The sequence below is a fragment of the Lissotriton helveticus genome, chromosome 12, assembly GCF_964261635.1.
Source record: "Lissotriton helveticus chromosome 12, aLisHel1.1, whole genome shotgun sequence".
Classification (NCBI taxonomy): Eukaryota; Metazoa; Chordata; class Amphibia; order Caudata; family Salamandridae; genus Lissotriton; species Lissotriton helveticus.
Genome location: NC_136073.1, coordinates 66,450,283 through 66,477,702, shown reverse-complemented (window position 1 = coordinate 66,477,702; position 27,420 = coordinate 66,450,283). Strand labels below are relative to the sequence as shown.

Sequence of the window (27,420 nt, the reverse complement as noted above, 5' to 3'; positions counted from 1 at the left end):
GGACCTCCGTTTGGCTCGTAGGGGGTTGCCAGGCCTGGATGGCAGCAATCTTGAGTTGGAGAGGGGCCACCAGCCCGCTTCCCACTTGGTGTCCCAGGTAGGTCACGGACCCTTGGCCAACTTGGCACTTGCTGGCCTTGATGGTGAGCCCGGCTTGCTGGAGGGCGAGTAGAACCTCCCGCAGGTGGCGGAGGTGGTCGGTCCACTGGTGGCTGTACACAGCAATGTCGTCCAGGTAGGCGGCGCTGAAGTCTTCCAGGCCCGCCAGTACCTGGTTTACCAGCCGTTGGAACGTTGCCGGGGCGTTTTTCATGCCGAAGGGCATGACTTTAAAGTGGTAGTGCCCGTCTGGGGTAGAGAAGGCGGATCGTTCTTGGGCCCTAGGGGTGAGGCCGATCTGCCAGTAGCCCGCTGTTAAGTCGAAGATGCTCAGGTAGCGGGCGGCCCCCATCCGGTCAATTAGCTCGTCTGCCCGGGGGATGGGATGAGCGTCGGTCCGGGTAACTGCATTCAGCCCTCGATAGTCCACGCAGAACCGGAGCTCAGGGGCAACGCCCGGGGCAGCTGCCTTGGGAACCAGGACGACTGGGCTCGCCCAGGGGCTGTCTGAGGGTTCGATCACTCCTAGGGTCAGCATCTTGGACACCTCGGTCTGGATGCAGGCTCGTACCCGGTCTGGTACGCGGTATGCTCGGTGTCGAATAGGAGGGCTGTCCCCGGTGTCCACATCGTGGAGGCACCAGGGGGTGACTCCGGGGGTGAGGGAGAACAGGGAGGCGAACTGCCTCAGGAGCGTTTGGCAGTCTTGGCGTTGCTCCGGGGACAGGGCCTCGGAGAGCTGGACCCCTTCCACTGAGCCATCCTGCTCGAAGGCCCTCAGTAAGTCCGGAAGGGGTTCGGAGTCTTCTTCTGTCCCAGTATCGGTAGCCATTAGGAGGCTGAGTTCGGATCGCACAAAATGGGGTTTGAGCCTGTTGGCATGGAGGACCCGTAGGGGGTTCCGGGCAGTCTCCATGTCGATTAAATAGGTGACGGGCCCCTTGCGTTCGATTACCTTGAAGGGCCCGGACCATCTGTCTTGGAGGGCACAGGGCTCAACCGGGGACATCACCCAGACCTGTTGTCCAGGTTCGAACTCAATGGAGGACGTGTGCTGATCGTACCACCTCTTCATGTCCTCCTGACTGGCCTCGAGGTTGGCTTTGGCGGTGTCTCGGAACCGCCGGGTCTGGTTGCGGAGAGCCAGGAGATACCGGTAGATGTCCGGGGGAGTTTTCTGGGGCGGCTGCTCCCAACCTTCCTTGACTAGGCTGAGGGGGCCCCGGACGGGGTGTCCGTACAGTAGTTCAAAGGGGCTGAAGCCGAGGGACTTCTGCGGGACCTCCCGATAGGCAAACAGGAGGCATGGCAGCAGTACGTCCCACTGGCGTCGAAGGGGTTCTTCTAGACCCATAATCATCCCCTTGAGGGTGCGGTTGAATCTCTCGACCAGTCCGTTTCCTTGCGGGTGATAGGGGGTCGTGAATTTGTAGGTGACCCCGCATTGCTGCCAGAGGGACTTCATATATCTGGAGATAAAGTTCGTGCCCCTGTCACTGACGACCTCCCGGGGGAACCCCACCCGGGAGAAGATCCCCATCAGGGCCCGGCCCACCACGGGGGCCGTCACAGTCCGAAGAGGGATGGCCTCGGGATAGCGGGTGGCGTGGTCTACCAGGACCAGGATGAACCGGTGTCCTTGGGCTGTTCGAGGGTCGAGGGGCCCCACAATGTCTATTCCCACTCGTTCAAACGGGGTGGTGACGACAGGAAAGGGTTGTAATAGTGCTTTGATTTTTCGGCCACTTTTTCCGCTGGCCTGGCAGGTGGGGCAGGCCTTGCAGTGGTTGGTGACATCCTTCCGCATGTGGGGCCAGAAAAAATGGGTCACCAGGCGGTCGTAGGTTTTATCTTGCCCCAGGTGTCCGGCAAGGGGGACATCGTGGGCTAAGTTCAGGAGGAAGTCTCGGAAGCGAAGGGGCACCACCAGCACCCGACTGGCCCCTAGTTCTGCAATTTTCTGCTCGCTGTAGAGCAGGTCTTGGTCCCAGTAGATCCAGTGGGCCCCCGAGGTATCCCCGGTGCTCTGGGCCAGGGCTTGCTGCCGGAGTCCTTCGAGAGAAGGACAGGTTTGTTGCTCGGCCCGGAATTGTTCCTGCGTGGGGCCTCCCTCCTGCCGCCATTGTGCCAGGTCAGGGACGTCCCGAAGCTGGTCGGGTCCTTCTTCGGTTTGGGTCAAGGGAATGGCTTCTGGGGCGGCCTCCTCTGGGATGAGCGCGGGAGGAGGTTCTGGCCACTCGGGCTCTTCTGGGCTGGGGACCGCGCGGGCGGTCATGGACCGGGTCGTGACGCAGACCCATTCGGGGAGGCCGAGCATCCCCAGGTGCTCCCTCCGTTCGACAGCTGCCCAGGGAGAGCTTTCAAGGTCGTTTCCTAGGAGGCAGTCCACGGGGGCATCATCGCGGACAGTTACTTTTAACATCCCTGTTACTCCTCCCCACTCGAAGGGGACGCAGGCCATGTGGCATAGGCTTTCGGAGTTGTCGGCTGATCGAACAGGGCAAAGAATGTTCGGCAAGATTTGGTCTGGAGTGACGAGGTGGCGTCGGACCGCCGTTACACTGGCCCCGGTGTCGCGGAGGGCTTCCGCCCGGCGGCCATTGATGTTGACCCATTGACCGTACTTCTGTGTGTTGGCGGGAAGGGGGGCCCGCGGAATCATGTCTCTCTCCCCTAAGCAGACCAGTGCCATGGCGGCGGGTGCCCATTCAGAGGGATCGGTCTCGTACTCCTCTTGGTCTTCCGGGATTATTTCTTCCCCTAGGGCCGCCGCTGCAACTTGGCGGGGGGTAGTGTTCGGGTTCTTTGGGCAATTGGGATCACTGGCGTAGTGGCCGGGTCGCTGGCACCTGTGGCACGTAATGTTGGCCCGGAAACCGGCCCGGACGGCAGGGCTTCCTCGGCCAACCGGGGTCGAGGGGTTTCTGGGGGGTGACGAGGGGCCGGGGTCCCTCCCCCGACCCTGACTTCCTCCTCCCCCTCGGGGGCGATACGGTCTGGATAATTCGCTGGGTGTGTTCCTGCCAACTCGGGTGCTTTCCCACCGGTCGGCTTCGACGGCTAGTTGTCGAGGGTCGGTTAGCTTACTGTCCAGGAGGTGTTGCCGGAGCTCCACGAAGCAGTTGTTCGACAGGTGCTCCCATACGATAAGGTCAAAGAGTTGTTCGTAGGTGGTTACTTTGTTGCCCTTGATCCACCCCTCGAAGGCGCGGCTAAAAAAGTTCACGTACTCCACCCAAGTTGTACCCGGAATCCGTTTGCAGTCGCGGAACCGTTGGCGGTACATCTCCGGTGTGAGCCCGTATCGAGTGAGGAGGGCGGCCTTCATGTGGTCGTAGGAGGTCATCAGCTGGTCCGGGAGTTGTAGCAGGGCGTCCCGCCCTTCGTTGACAAACCTCCCCCATAAACCGGCCCCCCAATCGCTTCGGGGAATCCGGTGGGAGGTCATTGCCACCTCATAGGCTTTAAACCACTGCTGTATATCATCGTTCTTGTGGTATTCCCGGATGACATCTTTGGGGATGTGAACCTTGGTTTCGGTCGAGGCAGACGGGGTCGGTCGTTCGGGGAGCCCGAGGTCTTTATTCTGTTTCTGGACCTCCAGTGCTTTGAGATTGCGCTCATGTTCGTACTCTAGTCTCTTTTCCTCTAGCTCCCTCTGTCTTTGCTTGTCTTCCCGCTCTTCCCTGAGCCGTAAGTGTTCCAGGGTTATTTTTTGTTCTGCCAGCTTGAGTTCCCCATCCAAGCGAAGTCGGGCAAGTTCTAATTCGTGGAGTCTGGTTTTTTCTCTTTCTCGGATCTCTTCCAGGGAGAGATCCGTTCTTTCTTTAGTTGGTGCGGGGCTCGTCTCGGTTGTTTGTGTTCGGGGTACGGCCGTACCCGTTTCCGCCCAAGCTTCTAGGGCTCGTTTGAAGTCTTCCTTTGTGCTAAGACCTGTGGTTGGAAGTCCAAGTTCTATGCAATATTGCTTCAGTTCCCGGTGGTTGTAGTCTTCCAATTTTTCCATCTGAAATTTCTCCGTTGTTCCGCTCTCTATTGACATGGTTGTTGTGTGTGGTGGGGCGAGTGACTTTCTGTACGATTATGCGTAGGTTCGGATCCCGTCGCTGGCCACCAATGTTAGACGGGGACCCTGCGGGTCGGCCGGATACCGAGGGAGAGATCCCCGAGGGGGACCGTCTCCGGCGATCGTACAGACAAGTACCCTCCCTCCCCACAAACAGGCACCACACCAAGTCGAGTTCAAGGCTTTATATAAGGTTCTTAAGGCAAGGATATCAGCGATACAGGATAACTTGGACCCGGGGGTCCTCTCACTTCTAGTCTCTGTAGGGAAAGGGGGTAGCGGGACAGTCTTAGTACCGGATCGGTACAGGTGGTGGTAAAAGGCGAGCTCACAATCCTCGAGCTGGAGGGTCTGTGGATCGGGCCGCGGCAGCGCCAGCAGGCCAAGGTGATAGTCTCTTAAAGCAGAGGGCCGCGGCAGCGCCAGCAGGCCAAGACGATGGTTTCACGAGGCAGGGGCCGCGGCAGCGCCAGCAGGCCAAGACGATGGTTTCACGAGGCAGAGGGCCGCGGCAGCGCCAGCAGGCCAAGACGATGGTTTCACGAGGCAGAGGCCGCGGCAGCGCCAGCAGGCCAAGACGATGGTTTCACGAGGCAGAGGCCGCGGCAGCGCCAGCAGGCCAAGACGATTGTTTCACGAGGCAGAGGCCGCGGCAGCGCCAGCAGGCCAAGACGATGGTTTCACGAGGCAGAGGGCCGCGGCAGCGCCAGCAGGCCAAGTCACGGATGAGTTCTTCTCGGGTCTCTCGACTCCAGGATACAACTGCCTTCCTGGTCTGGTCCTGCCCCAGTTATAGGTCTGGTCCCCTTTGATGTCCGGACCCTCGCGCCTGGGGGCCGGGAGGTCCGGGATGAGGGAGTCCAGACACCCAGCAGGGGGGTGGAGCCAGCGCCCAGGCGGCCTGGGGTGATCGACACCTGGCGGAGGAGAGCCGTTGACGATTCCTTCTCCCATTGACTCGCCAAGTGGTCACTCTGCCTCCTGGGGGGAGGTTGGTGCCTCGATGTCGGGCCCGGCCGGGCCCAGGGTGAGGGTCGAGTTGAGGCCACGCGGCCTCGTGCTGCAGCGCCCCAAGATGGCGGCCGGGTCGATGTCGTGGGGTAGATGGTGACCCGGGCCAGCTGGGTCCGGAGCTGGTGTCTTGTAGTGGAGGGATTGCAGGGTACTTCGGGTGGTCGTTGGTGGACTCTGGCTGGGGATGCAGGGAGAGCCAGGGTCCTGGTCCCATTGCGGGGAGGGGGTACAGCTCGAACATGCGGCCTGTCCAACAAGCACATTTCACAGTCTCGCTTTTGCTTCTCATAAATACAATAAGATTATTTTAAGCAATGTCTACCCTTCTTTTGGTTCTGTGCCTATTATGCTTCGGACTATAGAGTTTTAGAAAGTGTGGTGGAAGATTCCATGATATCAGCAGCGTGCACAGTGCAGAGTAGTGAGTGCAGAGTAGTGAGTGCAGAGTAGTGAGTGCAGAGTAGTGAGTGCAGAGTAGTGAGTGCAGAGTAGTGAGTGCAGAGTAGTGAGTGCAGAGTAGTGAGTGCAGAGTAGTGAGTGCAGAGTAGTGAGTGCAGAGTAGTGAGTGCAGAGTAGTGAGTGCAGAGTAGTGAGTGTGCAGAGTGAGTGTGCAGAGTGAGTGAGTGCGCAGAGGAGTGAGTGCGCAGAGGAGTGAGTGCGCAGAGGAGTGAGTGCGCAGAGGAGTGAGTGCGCAGAGGAGTGAGTGCGCAGAGGAGTGAGTGCGCAGAGGAGTGAGTAGTGAGTGCAGAGTAGTGAGTAGTGAGTGCAGAGTAGTGAGTAGTGAGTGCAGAGTAGTGAGTAGTGAGTGCAGAGTAGTGAGTGCAGAGTAGTGAGTAGTGAGTGCAGAGTAGTGAGTGCAGAGTGCAGAGTAGTGAGTAGTGAGTGCAGAGTAGTGAGTGCAGAGTGCAGAGTAGTGAGTAGTGAGTGCAGAGTAGTGAGTAGTGAGTGCAGAGTAGTGAGTAGTGAGTGCAGAGTAGTGAGTGCAGAGTGCAGAGTAGTGAGTAGTGAGTGCAGAGTAGTGAGTAGTGAGTGCAGAGTAGTGAGTGCAGAGTAGTGAGTAGTGAGTGCAGAGTAGTGAGTAGTGAGTGCAGAGTAGTGAGTAGTGAGTGCAGAGTAGTGAGTAGAGAGTGCAGAGTAGTGAGTAGAGAGTGCAGAGTAGTGAGTAGTGAGTGCAGAGTAGTGAGTGCAGAGTAGTGAGTAGTGAGTGCAGAGTAGTGAGTAGTGAGTGCAGAGTAGTGAGTAGTGAGTGCAGAGTAGTGAGTAGTGAGTGCAGAGTAGTGAGTAGTGAGTGCAGAGTAGTGAGTAGTGAGTGCAGAGTAGTGAGTAGTGAGTGCAGAGTAGTGAGTGCAGAGTAGTGAGTGCAGAGTAGTGAGTGCAGAGTAGTGAGTGCAGAGTAGTGAGTGCAGAGTAGTGAGTGCAGAGTAGTGAGTGCAGAGTAGTGAGTGCAGAGTAGTGAGTGCAGAGTAGGTGAGTGCAGTGGAGTGCAGGTGAGTGCAGGTGAGTGCAGTGCAGTGCAGGTGAGTGCAGGTGAGTGCAGTGCAGTGCAGGTGAGTGCAGTGCAGGTGAGTGCAGTGCAGGTGAGTGCAGTGCAGTGCAGGTGAGTGCAGTGCAGTGCAGGTGAGTGCAGTGCAGGTGAGTGGCAGGTGAGTGCAGTGCAGGTGAGTGCAGTGCAGGTGAGTGCAGTGCAGGTGAGTGCAGTGCAGGTCAGTGGAGTGCAGTGCAGTGCAGTGCAGGTGAGTGCAGTGCAGGTGAGTGCAGTGCAGGTGAGTGCAGTGCAGTGCAGGTGAGTGCAGTGCAGGTGAGTGCAGTGCAGTGCAGGTGAGTGCAGTGCGTGCAGGTGAGTGCAGTGCAGGTGAGTGCAGTGCAGTGCAGGTGAGTGCAGTGCAGTTGAGTGCAGTGCAGTTGAGTGCAGTGCAGGTGAGTGCAGTGCAGTTGAGTGCAGTGCAGGTCAGTGGAGTGCAGGTCAGTGGAGTGCAGTGCAGTGCAGTGCAGGTGAGTGCAGTGCAGTGCAGTGCAGTGCAGGTGAGTGCAGTGCAGTGCAGTGCAGTGCAGTGCAGTGCAGTGCAGGTGAGTGCAGTGCAGGTGAGTGCAGTGCAGGTGAGTGCAGTGCAGTGCAGGTGAGTGCAGTGCAGGTGAGTGCAGTGCAGTGCAGGTGAGTGCAGTGCGTGCAGGTGAGTGCAGTGCAGGTGAGTGCAGTGCAGTGCAGGTGAGTGCAGTGCAGTTGAGTGCAGGTGAGTGCAGTGCAGGTGAGTGCAGTGCAGGTGAGTGCAGGTGAGTGCAGGTGAGTGCAGTGCAGGTGAGTGCAGTGCAGGTGAGTGCAGTGCAGGTGAGTGCAGTGCAGGTGAGTGCAGTGCAGGTGAGTGCAGTGCAGATGAGTGCATTGCATTGCAGTGCAGGTGAGTGCAGTGCAGTGCAGGTGAGTGCAGTGCAGTGCAGGTGAGTGCAGTGCAGTGCAGTGCAGGTGAGTGCAGTGCAGTGCAGGTGAGTGCAGTGCAGTGCAGTGCAGGTGAGTGCAGTGCAGTGCAGGTGGGTGCAGTGCAGTGGCATGCAGGTGAGTGCAGTGCAGGTGAGTGCAGTGGCGTGCAGGTGAGTGCAGTGCAGGTGAGTGCAGTGCAGGTGAGTGCAGTGCAGTGCAGGTGAGTGCAGTGCAGGTGAGTGCAGTGCAGGTGAGTGCAGTGCAGGGCAGTGCAGTGCAGTGCAGGTGAGTGCAGTGCAGTGCATGTGAATGCAGTGCAGGTGAGTGCAGGCGAGTGCAGTGCAGGCGAGTGCAGTGCAGGCGAGTGCAGTGCAGGTGAGTGCAGATGAGTGCAGTGCAGTGCAGGTGAGTGCAGTGCAGTGCAGGTGAGTGCAGTGCAGGTGAGTGCAGTGCAGTGCAGGTGAGTGCAGTGCAGGTGAGTGCAGTGCAGGTGAGTGCAGTGCAGTGCAGGTGAGTGCAGTGCAGTGCAGGTGAGTGCAGTGCAGGTGAGTGCAGTGCAGTGCAGGTGAGTGCAGTTGAGTGCAGAGTGGTGTGTATTGACAATGTAAATGACAATGCCATTTATTTATGATTTAAAGAAAAAAAAAGAAATGTCATGAGCAATGCCAATAGCTCTACCTTTAATGATGCCGAGACCATTGCATTGTAAATGCTTGTTAAATGTGTTTTCCAGCTGCCTTCTCGTTTCCTGTAAATGTACCTCTAAAACTAACACTGGTTACCGGACCAAGGACAAAGTCCTAACCATTTACTGAAATATAAACACTGCCCTGGTAATCACGAATGAGTTTTTTATTTAATGAATTATCTGAGCGGAGTTTTCAAGGCGTTGTAAGATACATTGGTTAGTAGGATATTTCTGTATAGCAAATAAGAAAAAAAGCCACCACTTACTGCTAAATCTCAGTTTTAAGTACACCCTTTAAAATTGGAGAAAATCAGAATAGCAAAAGAACTTGCCAAAGTCACTATTCTACAAAATGTATTCACTACCACTGTATTATCTTCCTCTATCTATCCATCCACACACACCCTCCACATCAATTAATTATTCATTCAATATAACTTTATTCGGTCTGATTGGAAATAGACCATAAAATACATAGAAATATTGCACAAAGCTGTCATCACACATATTAAAAAATGATCTTGCATTAAAAACGGGTTAAACAGATATATGTACATAAACAGCAATGTAACCAAACTTTGGTTCTGTTCACTAAATCAAAGGCAGTGGATTAGCCCATAAAAGCTAAATAAATAGGGGAGCGTCATCATCTGCGCCACTCTGCACACAGATGTCTGTTTCTTTCTGATCTCTGTACGCACCTTCTGACGCGAAGCCCATAGAAATCAAACTGTGCATGTGTGCCGAACTCTAGGTTAGAATCTTATTAGTCTTATTAGTGGACTGTTGCGTCAATTCCACAGAACTCAAAGGGTGGGTCAGTGAAGAATCTGCAGTACATAGTCTCTACCAGAAAACGCATTACCAAAGGTACATAACTTGTTCTTATGATAGAGAGTTTAAACCACAGATCCTTCACCTGATGAGTAGATACCAAAGCAGTATGTCCCCAGGTGTTGGTCTGGGGAATGGGTCAGACCTGAAAATACTGCAGTACACATTGGGTGAAGTGCCTGGCCTGCCAGACCTGGCTGTCCAAGCAGTACTGCTTTGTGAACGTGTGGAGGGTCGCCCACATTACAGCTTTGCAGGTGTTCAGGACTGGCACCAGCACAGTGGTGGCAGCCTTTACTCTTGTGGGATGAGTATGCAAGCCTTCAGGATGCTGTATTGTGTTTAGACCATAGCAGTGCGTAATACATGAAACAGTCCACTGAGAGATGGTTCTTTTCTGTTTTTCCCCTTTTTTGCTCCAAGGAAGCCCACCAAGATATGATTGCCCAGTTGATGTCTGGTCTGATCCATGTAATAAGTGAGAGCTCTGTTGGGGTCAATACGGTAGAGCTGTTCCTCCTCCTTAGATGGGTGAGTGGAAGTGTAAAAAGCTGGCGTGGTGATGCCCTTTCCACATGTGAAAAGGCGTGAATTCATTTGGCTGGAAAGTTGCCTTTGTCCGGAAGACAAGCTTGACGAGGAAAAGGGACGTATATGGCTGTTCCCCGGACAAGGCCTGGAGTTGGCTCACTTGCCTGGCAGATCTTGTGGTGATGAGAAACACTGTATTTTATGTTTAGCAGATTGCATAAATTCAAAGGGGTTGCACATCGGGTAGTTGAGAACCAAATTAGGGGTTACATTTCAGCATCTCCAAAGGTGTTGGCTGCAACATGTGGCTCAGTCCTTTTAAGAAACTCATCACAACTGGTGATTTAAAAAAGAGATGACTGATATAGCAAACGTAGTAAGGCCGAAAGATAACCCCTTTGTCATGTAGCTACTGAATATCTTTATATCGTGTTAAGTTAGCATAGGCTCATTAGAGGTTTAAACGCCATTTTTCCTTTTTGCAACTTCTGCACACGACACTTAATTGTTGATTTAGCTTTCACCCTAGTAGTTCGTTGTGGTTTACATGAGAATAATATGTTATTACTCTGATATCAGCTTTGCTTAATAAACTATGTCTGTACAGAGAGTGCTGAAGTTTCAGGAACAACACGATACAGATTTGTTATGAGGTCTGATCTTCACGGCTTCATAGACATAACATAAGTGCAGCTTCTGCCAACTTTGGGCTTGAGGCTGGTTTTATATTGCTTTGCTTGAGACACAATAACACTTGATGCGGTTCACATGAAGAGAGAGCTGGTGTATGCTGATGTGGTTCCTTCATGCTAGGACACTAAGGTATGGGCCCGCCCTAATACAACCCAAAGAGACCTTCTTAGCTAATAATATAATATGTGTGTTAGGGAGGGTGAGATATAAGTGTTGTTAACTCTTATTCATTTACAGCATGTTATCATGCTGTCACCGTTCGCTGTTTATGTACTAGTAACTATGCTGGTAACTTTGCTATTGATAATATGTTCACTTGTATTATCTAAGATACTGCGCCTGAGAAGACGGCATTAGTAAATAAACATTTCAAATGCACATGTGTTCTTCTTTACTCCATGTTCTGGTTTGTAATGATAGTATAACGAAAGAGTGTTCATGAGTTCCACGTATCCTGAGGTACTGTAAGTTCATGTTCTGGTTTGTCTAAACATTGGGAGTTTGTTATGACCAATGAGACACTGTAGCTAGCTCGGTAAGGGGTTTGTTGGGTACTTAGGTGAGTTTTGGGTCACCCTAATTCTCCGAGGTTCCAATCCTCTGTGCACAGTTCTGTGTGAGAACAGAAACCCTGCGACATGGCGCCCAACGTTTTCGGTGGTCTTATATCATGACACTCGAGTAGTATATCGTTCAAACCTTAACCCCATCACATCCGTTTCCGGATACCGGGGTGTCGGTGAAACCTACCTATTTATGGGAATAGGTCTTTTTCAAGCTTGATTCTTTCTAAAACGGTTTCTTTGAATTACTACCCAGTTGTGCTACAAAGTATTCTTTGTTTTTCCGTGTTTCCAGTGTTAACATGGCGGCGGTGGCAATTGCGCAACATAGTCGCGTAGCGGTGCGCACACATCTACAGACGTACCAAGTCCCGGTGGATGGGATGGCTGTGATTTTAGTGGTGTGTGCTGATCCGGCGTTCCCTTTTGAATTGTTTTACTCTTGGGTTACGTTTCTGGCTGTGGACGCAACTTCTGGTTTGTTCCACTCCTACACGGCCTCCCCTGTACCGGCTGAGTATACACCGTACAGGGCACTGGAAATACCTATTGATCATTGGCAGCATCGCGTTTGGTTTGATGGCGCCCTCCCCCACTCTTTGTCCGCTGCGAGGTTAGGTCCACTCTCAATTCCAGGTACTAACTGGCCTGCGTTGGGTGGTTTTACACCGCACCCGAATCACGGTGCTTGTACCCTTGCAGAAATTCGCAGGCTACATGTAGTCTCAATTTCCGTGATTCGTGCATTAGTTCAATACATAGGTCGTCATCTCCCGGGTGGTCCCCCGGGGGGTCCGGCCGTTCAAACGGAACGTGGTGGTTTACGGCTCAATCCAGTTATGGTAAATTCGGTTTTTGGTCAACTACCTGATAATAAAGATGATTTTCCTTTTTGGCTGGCCGAGAAATTTGACCAACTGGAAGCCGTGTTTCCCAATTCTACTCCTGCTGATAAACATAGAATGTTGACGATTACTTTACCTAAGGATATCACTCCCGAGCTCGTTGACTGTGAAAGTTGGGGTAAGACTTTTGTGGCTGTTTATGCGAGGTGTTTCGGCACCCCATCTATGGCTGTACTGCCTACGATCATAAAACGTGTTCAGGATGATCACGGTTCAGAGGCAGCGGTTGAATTGGGTATGCGCCTGTGTGGTTCTTTTGAGATTGTAAGTGATCTCATACTCTCCAACATCAAGGGAGATGCTGTGAACTTCCAGGTTTTTAATGCACTGGCAGCGTTACCCGATGCCGAAAAGCCCCGCCAGTTGGCGAAAATTGTGGTGGCCGCTTATAAAACTATCGGTCGCACAAGTAAGGGTTTGAAGTACTTCGCGGTTAAGGAGAAGAAACAACCACAAGTGCAATCTGCTGCGGCAGATGTACAACCAAAGTCCAAAAAACAGAATTGGCCTCAGAAACAGAAACAGGGGAAGCAACAGCAGCAAACTCAGGAATCATATCCTGCAACACAAGTCCCTGCGCCGGCTGAGAAAGTTTATGATTTGTGCGATCGCGCGATGATTAAATCACCTGATCGATTTCAGGTTTCTGATCAACGCTCTCCTCGTTCCTTTCAGGACTCATCGGCCCCGAAGACCGGTGGAGGAGGAGGCGGACGGGGACGTGGTGGCCAACAAGGACGTGGCCAGCCCCGCCAGACAGAAGGCGCATGGAAGCAGGAGGATTCTACGCCAAAGAGACCGCAGTTTGCAAAAAAGAAAGTCGCAGCCTTAACAGCGCATCGATATGCCACAGATAGTGAGAACGCGGCTTCGGAATCTGATGTGGGCTCTGACCTTGCTGGACAGCGCGGCGGAGATAACCATAGTCAGAGAGGCGCTGCGTCCACTACTGAGGGTGACAGCGACTGATGTGTACGTTGTAATAGAAACAGCAGATACGAGACTTGCTCCCCCTGAAAGACTTTATGAAATTGTCCTGTTAATTGAAGGTGACATACAGCGTACCGTTAAGGGTGTATTTTGGGAAAATCTGTCTTCTACATATGATATTTTGCTTTCGGGGGCTGACTGGCCCCCACCTTTTGTGCTCGCGGCGCCGCGAGGGGAAGAGGTAATCCTCCCCAGTTTCGCGAACACTGTCTCGAAAGAGCATGCGCAGCATTTTGCAGAAGAGTGGGCTCGGGCTCTCGCGCCGGCTCTGTACCGTAACCAATGTGGTTGGGATAAATTGTCTCCTTGCCACGAAATTCCGTTGCGGTCTCAGCCGCAGCCTCAGCCTCAATATCCCATTCGGCGTGAAGCAAAATCTTCCGTCGCGGACATCCTTGAACAATTGGAATATCAGGGAGTTATTGAAACGTGTGTGTCACCGATGAATAATCCCCTTTTTACTGTGAACAAACCTGACGGATCATATCGTTTGGTTTTGGATTACTGGCATTTAAACTCGCATTGCCGTAACTGTGCAGTACAGAATACTCACGGCTCTGCCCTTGTGGATAGTCTCGTGCGAAAGCGTTTCAAGACAACGCTTGACATATCCAACGGTTTTTATGCCCACAGATTGGACAGCTTTAGCTCCCAATGGACCAGTTTTACGAGCGCTGGAGTCCAAAAACAATTCCGGCGTCTTCCGATGGGCTATAAGAATAGTCCTGGTATATTTACCGCTCGCATTGTCTCTATTCTGGAGGCACTGGACCCGGATGCTTGTTCGTATGTGGATGACATATATCTCACAGACGACGATATTTGGGAGCATCTGTGTCGTGTAAATTCTGTTATTTGTAACTTCGCTGACATGGGTTACAAATTTAACTTTGCAAAATCGCACATTGCTGAACACACAGTGTTGTTTTTGGGCTATGAGCTCAACAATGAAGGTAGAGGTTTGGCTCCTCACTTCTTAGAGAAGTGCGCACAGTTGCGCGCTCCTACAACACTGAAAAAATTACAGTCCTTGCTGGGTTTCTTAAATTTCGGGAGAACATACATTCCGGAATATGCCCAGCGTATCAAGCCATTGTATGCTTTGATACAACCAACTTTTTCGAAATCATGCTGGCTGCCTGAGCATTCCGCCATTTTGCAATCCTTGCAGGCTGATTTGCTCGCTTCTAAGTTCTTACTGACTCGTGATAACCATACCAACCTGGTGATAAGAATAATACCAGAGACAGTGGGTTTCACATACCTCACTTTTAATGAAGGAGACACAGTACCTATTGCTTACAAGTCACACTTGTACACTTCGGCTGAGATGCGGTTTCCCACTGTGGAAAAGGTTTTAACAGCTGTACAGATGGCTATTCTTAAAGAACGGGCTCTGTCACAAGGGAAACGCATGTTGGTTGTAACACCCTGTCCTCACTTGGAGGCAGTCACGAAAGCCAGTGTACCAAATTCAAAAGCTTTGCACCCTCTGTGGATTCAGTGGGCTGCGTCCTTGATGTCCACGGATGTCACGTTTATTTTTGACGCCTCGTTGCGGTCGCAGGAGTACTTGCAGTATGAGTTTGTTCACCCTGCTCCTCTAGCTATGCGACCTTTGGAGGACTTCCATTGCATCATTTACACTGATGGTTCGGCGCAGGTTGCGCATGGCTCTAAACATGCCTACGTTTCCGCTTGCGCCATTGTGGTCGGTGCTATGTTGAACGATGAGTTCATATCCAGGGAAGTGCACACGTTGCCGCTTGGAGATTGCACCGCCCAATTGGCAGAGCTTCGTGCTCTTTTACTTGCGTTGGAGTACGCAGATCCTAGTGTTACTACTCTTATTGTAAGTGATTCTTTTTACTGTGTCCAGTCTTACAATGAAAACTTGTTCTTTTGGATTCAGAATGACTTTCGTGATTCCAAGGGTAGCACAATAAAACATAAATTGATCTGGGTTCGTGTGGCTGAACTTAAGGATAAGTTACCGCTCGTTTATGTAATTCATACTCTTGGCCATCAGCGTCTTGGGGTTCACGCTGTCGGTAACTCGCTTGCAGATGAAGCGGCGAAATCAGCAGTATCTACATACTTAGTTGCAGCAGTTACTAGGTCCAAAACTAAGATTGATAGCGACATCTTAGCAGCAGTTGCTGCCTGTGAGAAGGGAGGTAAACATCCTTCGGGATTCCCTTCGAAGTACAAATACCACTTAAGTCCCGAAAAGGTTCCTTTTGTGACAATTCTAGAAGTTGGTGAACGTCTGATTCCCAACTCGGATCTCAGGGCTGACTTGATTACAGCGCCGCATGAAGGTGTGGCGTCTGCGCATGCGGGCGTCTCGGCCACTGTAACTCAATTACAACAACGTTTCTGGTGGCGGGGACTGTACAAACAGACGCGTGATTATGTCCTTCTTTGTGACATATGCCAGCAGATTAAACCTTCAACTGCTACGCGTCCGCCACAGACACAGTTGTACATTTCTAATAAACCACTGGGTTGTGTTTATTTAGATCACTGCGGTCCTTTTTCCTCTGATACTGCGTATAAGTACATCCTAGTAGCAGTTGACTCATGCACACGCTTTGTGTGGGTATGGCCCCATCGCAGCGCTGATTCACGGACTGTCATTAGAGATTTGCGTGTCTTTATAGGGATTTTTGCCTGTGGTACCTTCCATTCGGATCAGGGTCCGGCTTTCGCCTCTAAGGCGTATAAGGATGCCATGACTTCGTTGGGGGTCCAAGTCAAGTTTTCGTCTCCCTACAGACCTGAGGGTAACAGTGTAGTGGAACGAATGAACCGTGATTTAAAGCAATCATTGACAGCTCGAGTTATAGGCACTGGCAGAAACTGGCTGACCCACCTCAATGGCGTGCAGCGTGCGCTTAATAATCTCCCTAGAAGGTCTCTGGGTGGGCGTACCCCATACGAAATGCTCTTTGGCATCAAGATGTACGTCCCTGACCTTGACGGTCTAGACTGTGTGGTTCGCGCCACTTCCTTTGACGCAGATGAACATTGCAATGTTTTACAGAATCTACAAAAGACCAGAGACAGTCTTGCAAAGGAACATTTGCCCTCCACATCGGATGATGCGTTGCAGATCCCGGTAGTCGGCTGGCTACCCCAAGTTGGAGAACTGGTTCGGGAGAAGATCGATAACAAGAAAGAATTTGGTCCTTCCTATCGAGCTCCGGTTCCAGTCCTTGGAGTGAAGGGCACCAGAACAGTCATTTTACCACCACTTCCTGGTCGTAAGGAAAACAGGTTTATTTCAATTGACAATGTCAAGATACACAGAGTGGCCGATTCTTCTTAGCATGACACCGGCTGTTTCATGTCCTTCCATTGTGAGAAATTCAGTTATGCCCACTGCTTCTAATATTGAGCCTGAAGTGGCCATCGAGTTACCTGCTGTTTCCAGTCCTTTGTTAAATACTTTACCCGGAACTAACAATGATGAGATAGACTATACCTACCCCACTGATTTGTCCATGCCTGACCTGCAAGCACGTTTAGCCACGGAATCCAGGTTTTCATTTGACTCTGTTTCCCTTGCCTCGAAGAAACCCTCTCGTATTGCAGTTTATGCCAGCCTGTTTAAAAAACATTTTTTGGTTCCCCCTTGGACATACATTTGGCTGGTCCTTTTTTCAGTTTACCTCTTTATGTCAATTGGTTTTGTGTTTTATTTTTTTCGACTGATCAATGGACACTATGTCGAGGAAAGAACGTGCATTACACATCTAAATGGAACTTTGGCCCCACTGTCCTCGTCTCATTCTACACACAGATTGAAAAGAGACTTAACTTTGGTTAACATCACAGCATGGCCTGTCCTTGATGGAATAGTGTGGGATGCGGTTCGATTTCAAATTCATGGCCCAACGGAAGTCGTTAACGTTCCTAATGTACTTAGAGTGAATATGGGGGATGTAGTGCAACAAAACATTCGTTCTGATGACTGGGATGTTAATACAGTTGAAAGTTTGTTTTCTGATTTGCAATATTATGCTGCCTTTGATGCTGAGGATTTATATTTAGAATCTGCTAATTATGGTGATTTCTTTTGCTACCAACATTATGGCAACCACTTCTTACATAAAACATCGTCCCGAAGGGATACTGTTAATTTTACACAGTGGGAACATTGCCCAGCGCCTGCACTAGGCAGGTCAGGAACTTTTCTGAAAAAGTATACTTATTTCACTGATTTTAACCAGTCCAATCCCGAGTCCTTTTATTTTAAATTTATAAAAATGCCAATATCCAAGGTTAGACTTACCGATACAAAATTGTTGTAATCGAAGGCCTTCCTTGATCAATTAGTTATTGGAGGCTACGATGTATGGAAGGAAACAATAGACTTTAAATCAGTCTGGGGTTCAAGAGCCTGGCAGGTACAAGGCATAGAGGCTTTGCACCGTGCATGTCTCATCCCGAATCATATGTTGTTTTTGAATGCAACTATTTCCCAGACCACATGCTTTGGATTGGCTACTTCTAAAAAATTAAACACCCCTACTGTCCCGGATTTGGAGGAATATGATGGTTGGAGTAATTTTACTCAGTTGTCCATTAGAGAATTACAGGCCCTACTCCTTAATTCTTCCTTTAACATTTCCGGTTTGGATCCAAAAGGTTGGCTGCTTTGGCACCGTGGTGCTGATTCTTGTCAGCATCGATTTTTAGGTTTATCTGACGGGTTTAAAACTGTTAGGTCTGATCCCCGTTTTGACTTAGTCCACACTGTCACAACTTATTCCGTAGGCAAATTGTGTCAAAATTGGCTGAAACATTCTACTTTACCTGCGGTTAAAAGTCACCTTTCTAAACTGAATGCAGACGTGGATTTAAATGATTTCATTAAAGGTCCGGCTAGTGGCAGGTCAAAAAGGTGGATATATGCAGTTTACAATGAAATTTGGAAAACATCACAGATTGAGGCTGCTACACGCCTTAGGGCCATTGATCAGGCGAATTTGGAGAAAGTGCTTGCAGTTGTTGACAATAGTATTAACGTGCTTTCCTCCCGTATTTACACTTTGGATAATATTGTGTCCTCCGTTGTGGATATTGTGCATGATGAAGTGTCAGTATTGTACCATGGTCAAAATCAGTTACGGTCAATCATGCAATTTGCATGGACCCTTCAGACTCTGAAAAATAATAAGGTTCCCTGGACGTACATGAACGTTTCTTCACTCTTTGCCCCGTTTAATTTGACTGACAAACAACGCTTGCTTTCAATGCGTGATGCTACCTTTAGTATGTTACATATTGAGAGGTTAGAATCTTTGCCTTTTTCCGTGGCAGAGGCCACTGCTGCAACGTGGCTTATCCACGGTTTAATAACGCTGCCTTTTGCTTTATATAAATTTTCAAATTGTATGAAATATGTACCAATTGGTCGTTATGAACCATTGGGTAGTGGTTTTCTTCATGAAGTCTGGTCCCTTCCATACACATACAGGTGTTTCAAAGATGGTCAAGAAGTTTATCTAAATGGGGAGGAGTGTACTGAGACACCAGATCATTCATTGATGTGTAGACACATACAATTACACGGTTCATGCAACCAACACCGACCGAATTTGGCTTGTGTTTTGCAAGGCACACCGGTTCCTGCTATCATCCCCACATTTACCTTATTAGGTAATGGTAGTTATTTACTTTTAAATAATGAAGAGTGTTGCGGGTTAATAAAGGGTGTACCTTATATTGTAACAGTAAGTGAACGTGTTATTTGCTGTAGGAATGTTCTGTATCCACCCACACATGAACATAGGGAGTCCTCCATCTGGCCACAGATACCAACCTTGAGAGCAGAATTCAGCGGCATGGCAAGAATAAGGGCTCTTTTGTCCCAGAAGGAGGTGGCCTTGAGTTCGGCTCGTGAAACTTTCGTTCTTCACGTAGCGAACACCCGTACAGAGGTTCAGGCCCTTTTAAATACTGATTTGCCTTTACATTTCGGCGAGATGATTCGTACTATCTTTAACGCGTCCTCCACAAAGGGCCTGGCACATTTTTTTAAAACCGTTAGCAGTGGTCTCGTGACTTCCTTTGAAACAATTTTTGGAGTCATCCCTGCTTTCTTTCATTCTATTTTTTCATCTTTGTTTGGTGGATTCCCAGTTTTACTTGCATTAGCAGCGGGCGCTCTAGTGGTTTTCTGTATCTTTAAATATGGATGTCCTTCCTGTACAAGGCACCGCCCGGCAGCTGCTGACGCTGTTCCGCAATCGCATGCTTGAATATTATGGCACGCTGCCGTTAGCGATATTGAGCACGGCATATGGATTATCTTTTCGATTCTCCTACTTCACCTGTGTCCAGCCTGTATTTCACTGCCTGGCCTGTGATTTCGATTGGGCCATTGATTTGTGTCTCTGCGGACCGGTTTCTCCTGACGTCGACTTTAATCAGCTGATGAGTCCTATCATTACTCACGAGTTGGTTTGTCCTGGCGAGAGGATTATGGCCTTAGCAGTTATGCATGGACTAATTGGTCCCTGGAATGTACTGGCGGCAGCACAGGATTTCTTGAAACTGAGCTTTCTTGAAAACCCACCGAGCTGTCCTCTGATGGTGATAGAGGATCCGGTGCTGGGAGAACACGTATGTTCTTTTCCACTTTTAAATTGGATGGCTGAACTGTTTTCGGATGAAGACGGTGATTTCCTATTGGAGGCTGTTGCTGCTTATTTTGCATACACAGTTATGTCCTAGACACTTCCGTGTATTGACGTGCTGAAGTGCTAGCATGTCATTGACACTTATTGACTTATCTGTCGCAGTTTTTTTATTATTCCTTTGCCTATTGGCTTGAGCCACTATTGTTTTTTTTGGCTATTTTTTAGCATTAAATTTTATTACAAATTTTGAGGTATTTTTAATGTTTAGTTTGAGAACCATGCTCATATAATGTTGCACTCTGCTCTCATGTGATGGCACTTCTGTTATCTTATTTAGTCCGTTCCCGGATCATGGGGGGGTGTCATGTAGCTACTGAATATCTTTATATCGTGTTAAGTTAGCATAGGCTCATTAGAGGTTTAAACGCCATTTTTCCTTTTTGCAACTTCTGCACACGACACTTAATTGTTGATTTAGCTTTCACCCTAGCAGTTCGTTGTGGTTTACATGAGAATAATATGTTATTACTCTGATATCAGCTTTGCTTAATAAACTATGTCTGTACAGAGAGTGCTGAAGTTTCAGGAACAACACGATACAGATTTGTAATGAGGTCTGATCTTCACGGCTTCATAGACATAACATAAGTGCAGCTTCTGCCAACTTTGGGCTTGAGGCTGATTTTATATTGCTTGGCTTGAGACACAATAACACTTGATGCGGTTCACATGAAGAGAGAGCTGGTGTATGCTGATGTGGTTCCTTCATGCTAGGACACTAAGGTATGGGCCCGCCCTAATACAACCCAAAGAGACCTTCTTAGCTAATAATATAATATGTGTGTTAGGGAGGGTGAGATATAAGTGTTGTTAACTCTTATTCATTTACAGCATGTTATCATGCTGTCACCGTTCGCTGTTTATGTACTAGTAACTATGCTGGTAACTTTGCTATTGATAATATGTTCACTTGTATTATCTAAGATACTGCGCCTGAGAAGACGGCATTAGTAAATAAACATTTCAAATGCACATGTGTTCTTCTTTACTCCATGTTCTGGTTTGTAATGATAGTATAACGAAAGAGTGTTCATGAGTTCCACGTATCCTGAGGTACTGTAAGTTCATGTTCTGGTTTGTCTAAGCATTGGGAGTTTGTTATGACCAATGAGACACTGTAGCTAGCTCGGTAAGGGGTTTGTTGGGTACTTAGGTGAGTTTTGGGTCACCCTAATTCTCCGAGGTTCCAATCCTCTGTGCACAGTTCTGTGTGAGAACAGAAACCCTGCGACACCTTAACAGTTGTCACTGCAAGGCCTCTCTTGCCTATGGAAATATATAACAGAAGGTCCGGCAACTTTGCATTCAAGAATTGATGTTACATAAGGAACGCCGGACAATCAACTTCTCCCAGCATCAAGCACAGCCACGAGGACCACCCTCAGAGGTGCCTGCCCCCCATGGAGCGTTAGAGGTACATACTTCGAGGCATGGAAATCTCGAGTCCTGCACCAGGAAAAAAACAACCAAAATCAGTGGCTGACTTTAGAGTCACACAATTTTGAGATTCACACAAGAGGTAATTTTAGGTGCTGGAATTGACTGCCAATTGATTGACTGCATTCGCTTCTGACCCAGCCGTGCACCGCACGGATAGGCCAGCTGCAGTAAGCTAATGGCAGTGGGTAGGGCATAGCGGATGGCTGCAACCATCCCACTGCCCAACTCCCACTTCATACGGTTGAAGGCTGCGGGGACTGGCTGACTTATTTGGTTTGGGTGGAGGTACTGGGCAAAGGGCAGGCTATGCACCAAGCTACTGCTATGCACAGCTAAAGACTGAGGTGCAGGTTAACCACTCACAGCTGGGTGGAGCTTAGGTACTTGTTAAAAAATAATAAGAAAAAAATGGTTCAAACTGAGACACAATGTGACAAGCCACTGAAATTCACCATTTAGGATTGCCAATGCACGCAACACACTCCATAAATTGTGTTGACCCCAATGCTGCAAACAGTGATTTGCATACAGTCCAGAAACAATGGAAACAGCATCTAAGAGAACAACATGCTTGTTGGTGCAAGTAAATGTGTGTGTTGTGTGCGCTGGTGACCATCACCAACAAATCTCAGTGGTTTGTTGCCTTCGAGCCAGAACCATAACTACGTTTTATAAATATTTATTTTCAGTTAATATCTGTGTGTGTATATAATATATATTTTTTTTGAGGTACCCATTATTTAAATGTTTAGTTTTTAGACATAAACATTTTTACTTTAAAATACAGAGATTTGTTTTTGAGGGGATGGATTTATAAATAGCGCAAACTCAACCCAAAGGTATCTGAGCGCTTTACATGAGCACCAGTTGCGTAACACAAGGATAACTTCATTTTTGGTAGGCATGGGGAGATTGAGCGATTTGTCCCTGCCGAGACTCGATCCCGGTTCCCCAGCTTTGAGGTCTACCGCTCTAGCTGTTAGGCCACATCCCCTCTCCATTTGGTTACACAGATAATGCTAAGGTTTATCCATTCACTATTTCAGTTGAATATAGAAGTGTTAATGCCAAATTACTCTAGATCTCTTTGTCTTGTAGATATCCACAACATCCTGCAGACATCCTTGACCAACAGAAGTAACAAGTCTGTGATGGATTCGTAGTCTGTTTTTCACAATTCAAAGCCTGGCAATACTTTCCTGGCTTGGCACTTGAGGAGTCATGGTTTGGCTGGGCAGTACCTGTTATAGTTCAGTGGTTGAGTTCTTTACGGTAATGATGCTTTTTACAATGGAAATGGCCACAATCCTTAGTCAGAGGAGGATAATGTCTTTGAAGGCTTAATGTTGTGAAGCCTTTCTGGTCTGATGGCAATGACATATTTGTGTTATAACACCAACTCCCAAGTTGGCTTCTAACCTCTAAATCAGCAAACGAGTCAGGAGAGTCCCATATGAACAAATAAACAGGTATGCACTGATAAGAGTAATCAAACCAGAGGTGAAGATGAAGTATTTTTTGCCATCTATGGAATGCGATGGCTACAAGAAGCCTTCCAATGTATTTTTGCCTTGCAATTGTCTCAACACAAGCTAGTCCCTTTGTTTCTGTAAAGGAACACGTTGCACTAGAACCATGTTGGCTTGAGATAATTATGTAAATCTGTAAGACATGACTTTATTTGTGGTATTTTTTTAACTTTACTTTTTTATCTTTGTTTAATATGTCATTAGCACCCTCTCTTGGAAATGTAGGATTTTGCTGTATGAATCATTGACGAGGTGCACATCTCTGTGCTGATAGATCAGGATCCTTGAGATGTTGTAATGAGGTCTGGTTTGACAGCACAGCTGTTGCCAGACTTAATGTGCCGGACATTAAAAACAGCTTTCAGGAGTACCACATAGATGGGCTTTGGTTACGCCCACATATAAGTAGCTAGGAGAACATGTTTTGATTGGGCAGAAGTTGTGTACTTCCACCTAAAAAAAAAGTGCTGTCCCTCCACACAGCTGAGATATTTATCCAGCTGCCTGAGCAACCATCAGTATGGCTGCCTGAGCTTGAACGTTAAAGGGCACACATGACATTATAATGCTATTCAAACGTCTTGGATAGCTAGGTAATATTTGATGTTTGTTTTTCTCTGGCAGCAGCACAGATGCCCCGACAGGCCATCATTAACGTTAGATCTCAAAGTGTTGTATTTGAGAGCGTTATGGGATGCCCACACTAATCGACATAGATGTTTAGGTTTGGCTGACGTAACAGGTGCTGCAAGACCTTATGTGATCAATAACAACAGAGCCTTGAGTACTGCTGAGAGGTGGTCTTAGGCCGGTCGTGGCTCGCAATACTGGGGGGAGGGGGCGGGGGGGGGGGGGATCGCACAGGGGTTACCACGGGTTTAAAAAATAAAACTTACCTGACTGGGTCCCGCACAGCCCACTTTCTTCTGTCTCTTCTCGCTGTTCCAATGCACGTGACACTTGCCACCATTGCGGCTTTGTTCAACCTTTCCTTTTCATTGCCTGAAATTCCTGATAGCTTCCAGAAGATTCTGTACTGTCTGCCCAGAGTGCCCAGCAGGCACAGTCGGCACACTGTAGTGCTGGTGCTCGAGGTCAGACTGTGTCCTTGGCTTTCTCACAAACATCCCTCTATCCTAATATTGTCTGGCTTTGGTGCCCTTTAATCACCTGTGTGAACATATTGTGTATAATCTTAAATCCCTCCTTCCTGGACTGAGACTTCAGGCTGTACTTATGGAGTGGGCGATAAGCTTCCTGTAAAGGCGTCAGTGCCCTGTCCTGGGCCGGGTCCTGGGCCGCCTCTGCTCCTGAACCGGAACAGGCATACTCCCTCCCCTCCTGTAAGCCAATCACAAAGCTGAAATAGCAGCGTTGTGATTGGATTGGTGGGGAGTCCCTGACGGCGCCCAGCCAGGCACCTGTAGGGAGGCCATTTTCTCTATGTAGGCTGCATGTAGCCTACATGGCGAAAATGTAGAGTGCGCATGGCTGCTTTGGTCGGCCCCAAGGCCAACCAAACAGTCAGGGTAATCGGAGTGGAGCAAGCCACTCCTCCCCAACCAGCCCACCCACCCGCCCCCAACCAGGCATTCCGTCCCGCCCGCCCCCAACCAGGCATACCCCTGCCTTCTGCTTTCTCGCAGCGCGAGAAGCAGAAAATAAAATGGTATTCCACTGCACTCCTCCGCCCTAATGGAGGAGCTGCTGCTGTCTTGGGCTCCAGCCATATGTTGGCCCTCCTGAGTACAGGATTTGATTGGGCCGAATTTGTGCACTTCTACTAAAAAGACTGTATTGTGCTTTTTGTCTTGTGGGAAAGCTTATGCTCGACTCAGTAGTATTGAGTTAGTTATGGTAGGAAGCCAATGATCATGGCTATAGGCCTGCTCTGTTTCGTATGAAATGCTATGATAAAGGTCAAGAAATAACAAATAAAAGGAGTGTTCAATTCTATACAGGATTATTTGTTACAAACTTATCAGATGGTTAAACTTTTCTCCAGCAATAGATCAAGTAGTCATGATGTGATGAATAAAAGTTATTCTGGAGTCTTGCTCGTTACTTTGATTCCAATTTTATTAAAAAAAAATGCCAATTTGGCAGACTCCATCTATTCGGCCCAGCCACCGCATTTCATCCCTGTGGGACTTCATAAGGGCCTGATCAATATCCCAAAGTTGTCTTCCACCCAGTGTTGGCTCCTGAAGCAACTCTCAAGACTCCTGAATAACTTTTATTCATCACATCATGACTACTTGATCTATTGCTGGAAAACAGTTTAACCATCTGTTGATTTTGTATCAGATAATCCTTACAGAATTAAACGCTCCTTTTCATTTCTTATTTCTTGACCTTCTGTTGGGGAGGCCCCTTGGCAATGGGGTCACAAAAGTAGAGCGTTGGAGGAAACAGAATTGGTATTAATTACACATCAGTGTGCCGTTTGGAGCCCACATTGCCAGTGTGCTTTTTTCTGCTATGATCAAGGCCTTAAGCCTGACATTCATTGTGAAAGGCACATGTTTAAGTCAATAGGCATTTGCGTGGATTGTTGTTACTCTATAATGAAGACTAAAGTTAGGTATTTTTTAAAATGGAATCTCAAAGATTGCTGTAATAGTCAGTGGTTTTGTGACCTGTTTGACTGACCATGGATACAGAAGGTTTTCTTTGTGAGACTCCTTGTTAAACCCTTGGATGCCAAAGGTTTTCTCTCTTTATTATGAAAAGATATGATAAACCCATAGGCATGACATTGATGGTGAAAAGAATATGTAGTCAATAGGCATTTAAAGGTGGGTTATTTCTCTACCTACTGATAGGTATTTTGGTACTTCAAATGTCACAGATGACCTTTTTAGGAAAGGATCTTGGTGTTTGTTACCACCTCTAACAAACCCTAAAGGGAGAAGATTGGGTGCTGTAATAATTCTTGCAAGGATCCCTTCTTAGCTGTCTGACAGGATCTTGTATTAAAATATAATTAAATAATACATACATATATGTAGATATTTAGAGTGCCTTTGAGTAAGCTCTGTTTCTCTATTGGTCCTTCTCCTTGTCATTTACATTCTGCGCCATCCATGACCTTGTACTGCATGGGTAAAGGTTTAATAGACATCAGTCACTCTTGACATGTGAATGGTGGCATTTTCTGATTACATATGTACTTCCACCTGAAAATTAGGGGTGGGCGTAAATTGCCAAGTTTCACTCCGTGGAATTCCACGGAGTTGCATGGAAACTTGAAGAGGCCATGCGGAGTTCCAGAAGATGGCGGAAATCGGCACGTCACTCTGCTCATGCTGATTTTTAGCGCTGGAAGCTTGTTCTGTGTTGCAAAATCTGCACAAACTGCACCATGTGGCGCACCACAGAGTGCTACTTATCTGCTGCCGTTCAAGTAGATTTTCTACTTGAGCAACCGCTTTCTCACCATGAACGGTCGCGACCACCCGCATTGAAAATAGAGCTAGGGGATGCCAACCTACCGTTGGTGAGCCAGCCACAAGCAACTTTGCCATGCTGAGTTTGGCCGTAACTCCGCTTTACAAGTGTAGTGTGGAGTGGGCAAAACCCTGCTAACTGTGCCAGCAGAGTGGACTTTATCAGCAAACCCTACTGAAAATGAGTGCAATGTCTGGGCTGGTTGGCTAGTCCTGTAGTTTTCAGTTTTTTCCTTTTTATAGTTCCTCTTTCATTTCTTCTCCGCTTTTTTTTTTTTTTTAAACAAATGTTTGTTTTGTTCAAATGACAAAATAAAAGAAGAAATACACCAACCATGCAGCCTCACACAATGAAATTCTAGGACCAAGAAAGGAAGTTAGCACCACCTGGTTTACAAACATTGGTAAAAGCATATGAGTATAAAATTGGACTTTCTATTTATGACTAAACCATCTTCCCCCAACCATTTCCCCCAAACCCTACGGTATTTCTTAGGACTTCCACGAGCTTCATACATAACCTTCTCCTGCGTGGCACACCAATCCACCCCAGTCATCCAACGCTCCCAGGTTCGGGGAGCTTCCAGGAGGCTGCAATGTCTCTTTTTGCAACCACCATTGCCGTAGTATAAAACACGTTTTCGTTCCTAGACCCATCCAGCCCATCGGTGAAGCCCAGGATCGCGTGCTTTGGGTCATGGGGGATCTCCCAGCCAAACGCCTCAGTGAGTTTCTCCTCAATCTTCCCAAGTGGGGGGGCATACCCGCATCATGTGGAAAATGTCTGCGGGATCGTGACCACATCTAGCACGAGCGGAAGTTGGGCTGAATCCGGCTCGGTGAAGGCGCATCGGGGTGAGATATGCAGCATGTAAGTAATTTAGTTGCACCAAGCGCAATCTAGCAGAGGCAGTGACCATCCTAGGAGCTGTAAGGGCGTCACACCAATCCTCCTCATCCAAGGTGCCCACCCAGCCCTCCCATTGAGCCTGCAGTCGGTCTAAGGAAGTGGGGGCATTGTTGACCAGTGTGCGATAAATACGGGAGATGCCACCCCTCCCCAGGTCACCTAGCATTATCTGGGCCTCAGGCGGGCTGTAGTCGGGAATTCCGCTTTTTAATTTAATGTTTCTTTAAAGGATACTGCAGCTCTCCATGCAGTGCTAACAGATTGATTGAATTTTGCCTATTTTGTCTACAGTGCTTCTCATCACATTGACCACTTTCTCTAAACCAGGAAACCATTTGGAATGCTGTTATTTATAGGATATCATAGTTTTACCACTGTAAGATGACCAAATGTTGTTAAATGTGGCATGGCCAAGCTGTAACTTAAAACAATTATATATTATTTACAATATCTCTGCAAGGCACAAACCTGCTGCTGTGTTTAGTTTTGTTATTGCAAACGTATGCCTGTTGTGTTTAGACAGCAGCATGTTTTCTTTGTATTTTTATTCATCTTTCGTATGTTGTTGAGACCCTGTTTTATT

General features: G+C 48.4%; 1 protein-coding gene across 1 annotated transcript in view; it reads left to right on the top strand.

The window, feature by feature from the left end:
* Positions 1 to 27,420, top strand: part of SLC25A35 (solute carrier family 25 member 35) — a 125,124-nt gene that overhangs the window by 20,041 nt on the left and 77,663 nt on the right. The gene's annotated exons all lie outside the window — the stretch shown is intronic.